The sequence below is a fragment of the Acanthaster planci genome, linkage group LG06, assembly GCF_054643075.1.
Source record: "Acanthaster planci isolate LZ-2023a linkage group LG06, COTS_SCS, whole genome shotgun sequence".
NCBI lineage: Eukaryota > Metazoa > Echinodermata > Asteroidea > Valvatida > Acanthasteridae > Acanthaster > Acanthaster planci.
Genome location: NC_141782.1, coordinates 7,841,512 through 7,854,391, shown reverse-complemented (window position 1 = coordinate 7,854,391; position 12,880 = coordinate 7,841,512).

The window sequence follows — 12,880 nt, the reverse complement described above, 5'->3', positions numbered from 1 at the left end:
CTTGTTGGTAACTTGAGTTCACCCTATGGGAGTCACCAGGATTTTACCCCAAGGGGGTAAAGCCTTTTTTCTGGGTGAACTTAGTAAAGAACCTGTAAACCATCAACGCTGGAAAGGTTTTTAAAGCAAGCTTTGATGGTTTCCATCCTCTTTAATCGCTTTTTCTCTTTAGCTTTGATTTCTTTTCCCCTCTCCACCCGGTGGGTGGTGGTGGTGCAACCCCTCCCCCTGCGCTGCCCATGATGTGCACCTCCTGGTTTTCTCGTCTGACCCGCACTTTTCCAGTCTCTAACATTCCTAAACTGAGTTTGATCCTAGTTGAAAATCAGACATGGGGAAATAATTGGATGGGGAGAAAGGGAATTGGAAGAGGGGAAAATAGTGTAGGAGATCATTTCCATTTTGATAAACAAATAGCACAGAAGGAAAAGTCCCCGTAGTTCTCCTGGGGAAGGCTACTGAATTATGGTATCACGAAATTAAAGGCTGTGTTGAGACGTAGCTGATTTTGAGAGAATTCTACAGCTGAGTCTAGAGAGTTATTACGGGGCTTCGCATATTTTGACAGCGTACTTGTGGCAATATTTCCTCTCTTGAACGGGATGAAACAATGTACAAATGGCTTGGTACAAGCAGCATTTGGGGAGTTGCGGAGTTGTCATTTAGGAAATGGCAGTATCGTGTGCTTAACTCGGTTATTGTTGTGTCTTTCTTGCCAAGCACTCCATGCAAATCGTGCACTGGCAATGGATTCTATTTACAGCATGAACCCTAGGGATGCTTTACAACATTACTGTCTTCATCTTGTCAGCGCGTTCACGAAGTGTTCATCCCTGCACCTGTGGCTTGCCCTGCAAAGGGCACATCAAAATTTGTCTTTGCTGAAATCGGTTTTAACTTTTAACTTCTACCCCCCACTCTTATGGGGCCTGAATAGGGCAAGTGCACGGCGTTTTCTTTGTCGAGCGCTTCCTGGGGAGAGTCTATTTGAACGATAACATGCACACTAAATGTACATGCAATGGTTAAGACAGTAAGAAACCCACAATTCTTTGCGGGCCTGCAGCTGTGACGCGTTTTCTTCAGAAATGTTTGAGAAAATGGGGACGAACTTAAACATCTCTGCTGAGAAACTTAAGCCCTGTAGTGCAATCAAGTATGTATTTCACAAAAGTGAAGTACATTTTTTCAAAGTCTGTTTTCAGAAATGAATTTTTCCAAGTTCGTTTTTACGAAGTAGCCTACATTTTTCCAAGTTTGTTTTATATGATATATTCTTGGAAGTTCATTGTTTATGGCATCTAAAATCAAATTTGCAAAAACAGTTTGGCGATACACACTACTTTACTATGGTCCGCTGCATCCGAATCTGACCTGTTTTCGAGTACTGTTGAAATACTGTCTACACTGCTCGATGTTAAGCCCGTTTTGTGCAGACAAGTCTGCAAAGCGCCTTCCGTAATAAATGTTTTTAGTTTGGCCATTCCCTCGACCGTAAAACGCCTAGTTCAAAAAACTATGGGCTCTACCCTGAATAAATGAGTCCACTACTTCGAATTTTGTAGCTTACGAAATTGATCGATGACTTTCTTGGGTGTAATAAAAGTTGTGGAGAAAAATTTTATTATGTTACAGCGAGTGGCACTTGTCTACCAGTACAGCACAGAATTATCTCAGTTTGCTTCACAACCATAAAGTCTTTAAATACAGCAGCCCTCGTTCAGTTTTGTTCTTCTTTTGGGGTTTGTTTGTTTGTTGATTGGTTTGTTGGTTGGTTGGTTGGTTGGTAGGTTGGTTGGTTGGTTGGTTGGTTGGTTGGTTGGTTGGTTGGTTGGTTGGTTGGTTGGTTGGTTGGTTGGTTGGTTTCGTTTGCTCTGTTGTATTTTGTGTTGTATTGTGATCTGTTTCGTTGTCTGCTGTGCTGCAGAGTTGTAGACTCGAGTCACTTGACTTGGACTCGAGTTGGATTCGAGTCACCATTTTTGTTTCTCGTGACTTGACGTGTAACTGTCAGTTTTTGACTTGTGACTTGACTTAGACTTGCAGAAAATGACTTGTGACTGACTTAACTTGAAAAAATTGACTTGCTACGACCTCTGCTGTGCTGTGCTGTGCTACTTTTTTGAATAAAAGACACGAAGATGCGTATTGTTGCCCTGGACAAGCAAAGGTGCGCACCCTTAACGAAGGCTACCAGGCATAGTATCTGCAGTGGGCTTTATTCATGAGGTGGCCATTTTAGATCCTGCTCCCAGAATCCATTTGATTTATTGAACACTCTGAAAGGGGAAAAAGCCTGAATGTCATGTTGTTACTTTGCAGGGTTTGCCTCACTTTGAACATTATTATTTATTTTTCAGCCAAAAGGGAAACAAATTATGTCTATCCGAAATTTGGAGTTACCCATCAAAGCACGAGGATGGCAAGGGTATTAATCAATATCCTTTTCACCAGTGCTCCATCTTCGTTTCCGCAGTCCTATATTTTCGGAAAATTTTTACAGGGATTGCTTCACTTTCAATTCAAGTAGCTGACTCATGAATAAGGACACTTAACTCCTTTGAATGAATTTTCGTATTGTGCTCACTGAGAATCTTACGAAGGAAAATGTTTGGCCCCTCTGGTGATGCATTTTTCTCCATTACGTCCATTTTCACATATGGGTTGAAGTCGCGTGTTGCACTTCGTCTTAGATTAAAAAAAAATTGGGGTGACAATGTTCGAGTGGCGAGAATTGTGCATGGACTCAGAAATACAGCAAGGTCGCAAAACCCGGAGTGTGATGTCTGCCTACGTTCGCTCTGTGTATCTTGTTTTGTGTAAAGAGTTAGATGGACTGCTGAAACATTTAGGCAAGACAGTTATGCCGGGCTACAGATGAAACCCTTGGTTCGTTACTTTTACATTCCAATGGAATCGATTTCTTATTAGACTGTTATTATTATTTTCTATGGAGATAATTATGTTCATCTCTTGTGTCCTGAAAGTTACGACATCAATTTTAAACATAAGTCTTAAAATTCGAATTCCAGTACTTAGTATCAGGCGAACAATTCCTCAGGAGAAAGACGAGCCTATTGGTCCGTGATGTGGATCAACACCAAAAATACAAGCACTGGCAAAAAAAGGGATCATGTCAAGGCTGCACGTCATGGTGATCTCCCATATCCCCATCAACTTGGAGCTTACACCCTTTAAAGCTCTCTGCAGAAACGCTTCTACCCTTTCAATCGCCCCACTGATATACACCCAGCGGCTATTGCACTACACCTAAGCTGATTATTAGCCAGTATGTGGGATAAATTGCTTTTGCCTTCTCATGCCACTCATTCCTTATTTGTGGTTATAGGACCACACCGACCATCTGAGTGCACTCGGCTTCCTCCCGCAGCGCTTGCGCAGCCATTTCGAGATTAGACTGATCAGCGATGCTGCACAGCTCAAGACCCCCCTCCCTTCAGGAGAGAATCCATGACGCCATGTGTGGCACAGATCGATATCACCATTCTGTGAAAGTTCCATAAGTCGACTCAACCTCAGGTCATTGTCCTACGGCTCATCAACAGGTTCTTCGTGCCTGCTTAAGATATTTAAGAAAGAAGTATACAAACCATCACCGATTTCAAGTCACACCCTCCCAGACTCTGTTTCTAGCAGTAGGTCTATAAGAATGGATTACTCAGAATGATGTCGATGGTCAATGCAAAGGAAAAAAGTGCAAAGCAGATGATAACTCAGCTGCTGACTTTTGTTCAGGGTTCCCCTTTTTTCTATGGTCATGCCACCACTTTGCATGTAATCATGGTTCATTTTCATTCTTAAAGGACCCTGCATCACACGCATCTCCCCAACCACAAAGACTGTCTCTCTCTCAACAGGTGGCGTAAAAATTTGATTGTGCGGAACTCTGCGTACACGATGAGAGTAGACGTTATTCACAAAGAAGCCATTTTTGATCATGTTCCCTGAATCTATCTTATTCAACGTAGTTTGGTGGTGTCAGACTACGTGTATCCCTCATTTAAAAAGTTGTTTATTTAGATATAATAAATCACAAATGTTAAATTATACATCACCGTAAATGAAATTAATCTGCCACGAACATATTTAATTACTTTCATTTTCACTCTTTAAATAGACAAATCGGCGTCGCTTTCATTTCCGACATGTGAATGAGGTCCATTGGTGTGGTACATACTAAGGTATACTCGGAAAGTTACCTGAAAGTATTTGTTTTCTAGAAAACTAGCTGGACAATCGGAAAAGCATACAGCTGCACATAACAGATTAATTCCAATGAGGCCTCGGACCGATTGGTGGACCCTCCATCATCGGGATGATATCAGGCGATTCCAGACACACATCAACTGGGAAATTATCAGATTGAAATCCTCACAATCCCTGCGATTGTGTAGCTGTCGTATTATCTGTATTTGTCACTATGTAAAAACAAGCCGTGGACGCAGGGCTGTGTCAACATCATCAGGACCGATTTCCATGGCAACGTTCCTCTTACGTCTTCCGTAATCTTGACTCCCTCGTGGATTATCGACGGATGAGGTTTTTACTTACAGTATACTGCGTTTTAAATAATTAAACAATCGCACGATTCGTTAGTAAGGTTGTTTATACTGTCCTTCGTCATCTCTTCATCCAGGGACTCTCCTCCAGGAATTCTGACAGGCATATGATCACTCTAATAGAATAACATTTAACTGAAGAACCATTCCAGCTGACCACGGGTGTAAAGGACAGCTCAAGAATTACATTTTCGGGATGAGGCAAATATGTTTTGGGGCGGCCAGAAAATGTTTGACTTTCTTCATGGAACCTTTCATAGCCGTTCAGGAGGTGGGGGTACGTTTAGGGCCTTTAGACTCTTTGTAAGAAGAGGAATTGAAATGGTCCTAGAAATTGCTTTTCTCTTGTCACTAGTTACCAACAATTACGCCTTAGTGAGGGCGGGGGCATGGCCCCCATTGGCCCCCTGGATCCTCCATTTTCTGTTGCAATTAGCATAATCAAGCAGGAAGTAATAGTCACTTGTTGCAGGTGATCCCAGAGTGCCAGCTACCGTCTTGTTTTCCTGAGGGGTTTGCGAAGCACCGTGACGCCACTCGCCCTCCTTCGACATGGTAGTAAACCGGTCCGTCTTCTACATGATGATCTTGTTAAATGCAAGAGCGTTGCCAAAGCCGGGAAATGTTGTAATGCCCGTTGAAGATCTCTGCAATCTTGAAAATGACAAATGGGGGCTATAAAGGCAGTCTGGTAAATTCAAATTTGAATTTGATATATTCCTATTCTGCGAAATGAAATGGCACACCTAAAGCCATTCAATCGTTGTTTCTTGCACAATAGAATTTTGATAAAATGACAACTGAAGTGACAATTGGTGAAGCGAACGACATTTTTTGAATGAAATTGTCGCCTATCACATGCACACGGAAACAAACACTTACGTGTATTAAGGACTGTGCAAAATTCTCAAAGTTAGCATAGACTTCTGTCTATGCTTTCTTACCGCTGGAGGGCGCTTTATGTGGATCTTTATAACATAATCTCACTGTTCTAATGTGTCTTCAGCTTTATAGATTCTGCTAATGGCTCAATGAGATATTGTTCAGTTGAACTTTGCAGTCCTTATCACGGTTGTTCCTTATATGTAAAGTTTCACAAGACAGAATCCGTATAGATTATTGCCGTGCGCACAGTGCCTCCTCGGCAGCATGGAAGGACATAGGTATGATCTGTGCCGCCACGCAACAATGAGTCCCCTCCAAAGCGTTGAAATGTAAATAAAGTTAATGAAATTGATTCTGGAGCACGATTTAAAATGACCATGTCGTGAATAGGGCCCATTAATCTGGTAGGACCCAGTTCGCGTGCACTTAACAGTATGTCGTCAGCTAACGCAATGCAGTCCACCTCTCACTTTTCAAGTGTTCTTGTGGAAAATTGTAGCACGCATAATGTCTGCAGTACCGTCTAAATGTCGTGAACCTTTCAAAACCATTCCAAGTACATAAAAATGAATATCGACAAGAATATCATATCAAATCAGTGTTCTGAAATACGTGATTGCCGAGCTTTCGGTAACTGAGTACCTTCTTCAGGGCAAGCAGATTCAGTTCTGAATGAACGCGGAAAAAGTAAATGAAAGAAAATAAAATGAAAATTCATAGAAATTAATACTTGGGCAACTCTTTGTAAACGCCCCTCATGGTGTCAAGTCCTTTCATAATTTGATACCTAGTCATTGAATAGAGGGCCTATATACATGTGTGAATAATAGAACATCATGGTATGCACGAATCGGACGGGGCGAGGGAGGCCAGGGGCAATTTTTGTGAGGGTGTTTGCTTTTTAGTTTTTGAAAAATGAGAGGAAGGCGATGGGGGGGGGGCTGTTTCGTTTTCTTTCCTCTCAAATGCATGTAAAAGCCCACAAGCCCCAGAAAGGCAGAAATTCTCAAATCCCCCTAGACATTCATGATACGACCGCAACCGAACGAATTTCATACACACGCTTCTGTTTAGACATCGCAGTTTTATGTGTTGTTCTAGTCAACATCAGTTGTTCCATTTTGTGCACGGATTCTTCGCCCCAAGAGCAAAAACCGTCAGAACAAACAATGTAGGTAGGAACTCTGGTGACCCAAAGAAGAGCTAAAACAACAATTCAACCGTGTGAGCAACCTACCGGATGGAAGCGGTTAGAAAAACAGGTGTCTTTTTGCTTTGCACAAATGACATTCTTAAAATTCGTAGGAAGAAAAGCTGCTTTACCAAGTACCCTGCTGAATGGCCAATGCAAACCTGAATCAAAAAATGGTCAAAGAGACGATAACCGTTTTGTCACTCTCATGCTTTTTTTGTAAACCAGCACTTTAAAAATAGAGCAGCTAATGAGCAACTAATAATGTACAAGGCGTACTGAGTGAAGATGCAGATTTTCCGTAGAATATACGAAAACAAGGCTGAGGGCCAAGCAAATGAACTAGTTAACTGAAAACATCACGTCGAAAAAGGCAATTGTTGGGAGTATTTAAAGAGAAGATAAAGATGTTGACTTCAAAGTGAAGGAAAACTAAAGTTTAAGGAACCTACAAACATTGCAACGAAAAACTTCTACAATTCATATTGACTGACGGAAGAATTAAAAGAATGAAACTCAAATTGAATCGAGGTTGGAAAAATCACTCCAATAGGTGAAGAAGTGATTTGAACCCCCACATTAAAAAGAAAATAGTTGACATTTCAACTACAGATTTTTCCTTCGATCACTGCCAGTGGATTGTTATATAATAACGGAAAATGAAAAAAGTCCAGTGCGCATGGTAAACGTATTGTTTATGATCACGAACATGTACTTGCTAGATGTAAAATTTATTTCAGCAAAAAATTAGTAAGCGAGCTGTAAAAAGCGAGCTATTCTAAATGAAGAAATATCAATTTAGATCAAAGCTCCAGCAGAAAATAAAGATTGGGAGGTTTTTATTCTATTTTTTGACAATATACGTGGATATTGTTTAGAATTGCGTAATTATGTCACCCCGTAAAAATCACTTCTTGTCCCATTGTCACTCTGATGATAGCAATGTTGCTATCAAACAAATCAGGGTGGGTGTCATCAAGATCATTCAAAAGATCTAGACGGACTTACTCTGATAAACAGATTCTTCTTTCGTTGGTTTATGAGTTCATAAAAAGGTTTCTACATGTTCGTTATCTCCTCATATCAAGAGAAGGGTATTTTCTAATACACCTGCAAATCAGGGACTTGCAAAATCCGAAAACCCTTGTATGTCAACTTGCTTTAGAAACCAGGTGATCACAAAACTAGCCATGGAGCAATATGCAAAATAGAAATCAATGCCACACTATACCGTACAGATATGTGCACCTGATGTTACATCACTTGTTAAGCACAACATAACCGAATTACTTTGGTTGACTTTTTGTTGAGCGACTTTACCCATAAATGATGAGGAATGCACGAACGCCCGAAAAGGTCGGTATTTTGTCCGTCGATAAACCCGGGGTTGCAGGCCAGAAAATAATCCCAAATTGCCGAAGCCTCCAAATTCTCTGTTCCTGTAGCGTTTTATGGTTCGTGGATTGGAGGATTTGTAAAAATGAAGTGGACAGCATTAACAGTACAGAGCTTGTATTTCTTATAATTGTGAAAAAGTGGCCTTCTAAATGGCTCAAGTTTTCAATGGAGTGTAGGTATCACTTTTCAAAACAGCCATGGGTACCAGAGCTATTTCAGGAGTGATCATTTTAGGATGGGAAAGTCTTCAAAAGTCACTGATTAGCCCAGCAAAATTGGAAAGAAACAAAAGATGAGGAACTGAGGTTTAGTTTGATGTGTGTCTCGAAAAACTGAGAAACATTTAATTATTTGTCCCCTGGTTTTCTGAAGTGGTGGGCATTATCAATTTTTGTGCTGGTTTACTGGTGTGCGACCCCAGGGGACAAAGTGCCGCAAATTACCCGGTACGTGACGCGCGCCATCGCTCAAGGCAATGCCACGAACACCGTGGTATGGTGACTTCCCTTGCATGAAACAAGCACAACGACTGCCTAGGCAGCTGTTGAAAAGCAAGGATTCACAATCGCTGTAGGCAATAACGCCGTTGGCCATTACCCTGAACTTGCATACACAATCAATCAAATTCGTCTTGAATTCTGACACCCGTCTGCAATTTGAGCGGTTGCGCTCCCAGGGTGGTAAAAAGGGGTATCTCTTGATATCTTTTTCTTCATAGGGGAATGAACTTGAATGGAGAAAAGTGTAAGAATTTTCGAAAATTGTATGTTAACCCCGAGTAAATGGTTTTGGTATAATATTGGCTAGGCGGCTGCTTGATTGCAAAATCCATAGGCACTTTACTAATTTTTCAAAATCAGAATTGTCTGAATATTCTTTGAATATATGGATGAAACTTACGCATGACGTGCCATCTCCTTGAAATGTCAGGTCCTATCTCCTCGGACGATTGCAAATCCGTCCGTGGGCATTACACGTACTGACATTTACATAATTTGTAATCGCCTATAGGCTTGAATGGCATACAACCGGATAGGCTTAAAACAACACGCGAGATGGAATAAAAATCACAATAAGGGACGTGTTAAATGTTTCCCTGCTCCTGCCTGAGAGAGCCACACAACCCATGAAACTTCAGAGATCGCTATTCATCTCTGAAGTAGAAATGACATTCCTGTTGTCATATGAAAAGAGGTTTGTTCCTCTTTCCTGTCAGCACTCTTCATCAACTCACTTGGCTAGCATTGTGTATCCTGTATAAATACCGTGGCCCGAGCATCTCTCATCTTTGAGATGCTGGAGGGCTTCAAAATGAAAGACTCAATAAAAGTTTTAGTAATGAGACTGACGTAAAACCGATTAAAATGTCAAAACCTACTTCCCAGACATGATTTACGTGCACAAGAGTCAACATACAAATTGAGGTCAAGTCCTAATTTACACTAAATTCTGTATATTTAGAGTTTGATTATGATACATTATTGTAGTCGAACGGATTCTCTGTGATTCGTGGTAGTTTTAAAGAAAAAGGGCATTGTTTGCCAAGTCATCTTTTAATATACTAAATTAGACTAATTGCCGCTCTAAGCAATGATTATCAAGTTTGGTTTTAAATATATACCTGATTAGATTTCTATTTTTTTTTAAACTTTTTTTCGTCACAGATATGGGTGCAACATCCGACATTTAAACCTGCTGCAACAAAGCAGCTTTTTTATTGGGAGATGAATTATGTATTTCAAATGCAGATTTTAGTGAAAAGGGACTAAAACAATCAATGTTTTGATATTCCATTCAGGAGGCTTTTCGTTCGTTCAGCAATCTATATTCACGACACGTGCGGCATGTATGCACCTCCAGATTACCCGTGTTTGCGCAGAATTCAATTTGTGAAAGCACTAATAATGCTGGAATTCATTACAAATATACAGAGCAAGAACTACATTCCTGGAATCCGTTCTTCGCTTTAACTGGCACAACAGGGCCGAAGCAATGCTAGGAGCTTTTCACTTAACTGGCAGCGAACGAGTTTCGTCCTGTCTTTGGGCCAAACAGCGTGAATTGTTTGGCATGCGCAAGGGTTTATCCGCTACAAACACAGGGCGAGGGTTCCCCTCGTTTTCTCCGAATAACGCAGTCTTCATTAAGAAGTCGCATCTTGGCTTGAACAGAAAAAAAACCCTTTTGAGATTGTTATAGTTGAACTGTGAAGACAAATGACACTGCCTTCGATTTGAATGCTTCCATATTTATTTGAACAGACAAAATCAGAGAAAACATGTTTTCCTTAGAGGTGTTCTTTAATGACTGTGACCAAAGATCACCCCCGCTATTCCACAATATAGCTAAGGGAGATAGCTGTAAGCGAAGCCTTTTCTCTGCGCGAAGTCCCACTCTCCAGCCTCAACATAAAGTCCACGATAATGGAAGCTTAAGGTAATAAAAGATAGACTTATAGATTCAGAAGACGGGCTATTTATTTTCATCAGCATTGTCAATGCCCACAGGCCCGAACTGTGTGTCGTGGGTATATATATCCACGTATGTTCGATCCCCATTGACTGTGCATGCGTTTAGTTATGTATCTGCGCATGCGCAATGGTGACATAATGGTCGTCGGCCTGAAAGATTTGTCTAGCAGACGACATGCATCGGTGGTGACCCAAGTGAGGGATTTGTACTGCCCTTTCCCTTGAAGACCTCATGTGCGAATAAATTGCCAAGAGTCGAACAAATGGTGATATTAAATAGCATGTAGTAAGAAAGATCACCGGAAAGTAATCAAAGAAAGTGGAAAATGTCAGTTTTACGACAAAGTATAATTATAAAAACTTATATCGTTTCTTTACCTAACTTTGTGTATAATTTTCACAATTTTGCCGAGTTTACTTTCAAATAACTTTGATGCCACATGAAAGACTAGTACAGTAACTCTTATGTACAAGCAAGGTTATTACGTCCAGGAAGAATAGCGTTTTTTTTTTAAATTCACTTCGTTTTCACTGGGACCCATTTTCGTCATTTTCTGTGTTTTTCACGTTACTTAGTGCCCAATTTTCACACCTTTGTCGAATTCCCCTGAGATCATCGGTGATACTGTCTGGAAGACTGATACTTTTTTGGTATCTGTCAGCTCATTTTTTAAAGATCGAGAGCCATTTGTCTGAAATGTAGTTCGTTTTTCATGCGCGGCGGATTCAAACTTCCGGTCGGTGCACACGTACACGTACACATACCTGGATACGAGTGCATTGGGTACGAGTTGACCTACCGCATAGCACGAATACGTACAATCACGTCAAATTGCAAGACTAAAAGGCACAAACAAAAACTTTCCGTTTCCATCTATACAGTTTCCTTCTTGTATAATACTTTCTCATTAGAGTGTTTATGATATTCTTTACCATTCACAAGGAGAGAAATGTAAGGGAAAACTTGGCAAAACTGAAAAAATACCCTCTAAAATGTTGGCTTCATTTTCAACTTCTGACTCTGTTACTTTGGAGGCACGTGACAAAAACGGGCAAAAATTTGGCAGAAAATGGATTTTTACAGTGTGCAAGTTAGCAAAAGGGACTTTGAGTGTTTAAATTCTGATCGGTATGGAAAACCGGGGCAAACAACTTTATCTGAGCTTGATGGTGATCGATTACTTTTGGGGTCAAGCTGCCCGAGTGAAGAGCCATTTTACTGGCTTCTATCGCAATGCACATGCGCACAACTAAGTGAGGGGCATGAACATATGTGGGTATCAACCCCAAAAGTCTAAATGTTGTAAAGGAAACTTTAGTCAGAAGAACTTCTAAGAAAAGTAAAAAAGGAAATCCCCCAAATTAAAGGCAATTCTGAAGAAATTATTCAAATATGCGCAAATTCCAACACTATTCTCCAAAATTTGATGCAAATTCTACAATATTACTAAAAAATTTGCTGTTTTATTCAATATCCTGTCAGTTTCGGTCGCCCCGTAACAACCACCGCGTTTGGACGTGACTAAAAAAATTCGGCCCAAATTGCCTGGGCGGCCTACTATTTCCACCGGGCGACAAACTACTTCGCCCGCGGGCGAAATACTAATATGCCTAGGCAAAATACATATCTGCCCGGGCGAATAAGTGTGAAAAAATTTTTAGTCATGTCCTAAAACAATAAACCTCCGTTTAGTACAGGCCTATAGAGGGCATCTTGCAGGCCAGTGCTTTTGTTCCACAGGCTATGCACAAAGGAGGGTTTTCTGTGGAATAAAAGATCTGTCCTGCGAGATTGCTACCACACAAAGCCTCTACAGTAAAAAAAAAATGTTACAATAATACTGTCAATGGCACCCAGGCAAATGCCCCTCTCAATTCGCCGAGCGATGTAAGCAAATTCAGTCACCCTTACACCTACCTATGCTAACTATCCCAGGCTTGAATGTGACTTCAAGCAGTTTCACCCCCTCCCATCCCCACCAAGAAGGCGTGGTGCTGACAAACAATATACAATCAGTGCCCTTAATTTATCTTATTGCCGAGTTTTCGGTTGCTGGGTACCTTCGTCAGGCCAGGCAAGCAGATTTAGTTCTGAGTGAACGTAGAAAAATCCACGTTCATTTCACCTGGACGCAGCGTTCCAAGTTCGAATATGACGCACTGCTCCAGTTCCTTACACTGTACATGCATGTCCCCCGTGTTCCGACAGCAATTACTAATGCCAACTCTCAGTTGCTTAAGCTGAAGAATAATGTAGTGCGTCTGTGTCCCGCGTGTGCCACGAGGCCGTACGTACGTCTTTATAATGGAAGTCAATGGCCGCGCAGCACTTTTGCGAGCAGCTGCATGCTCTC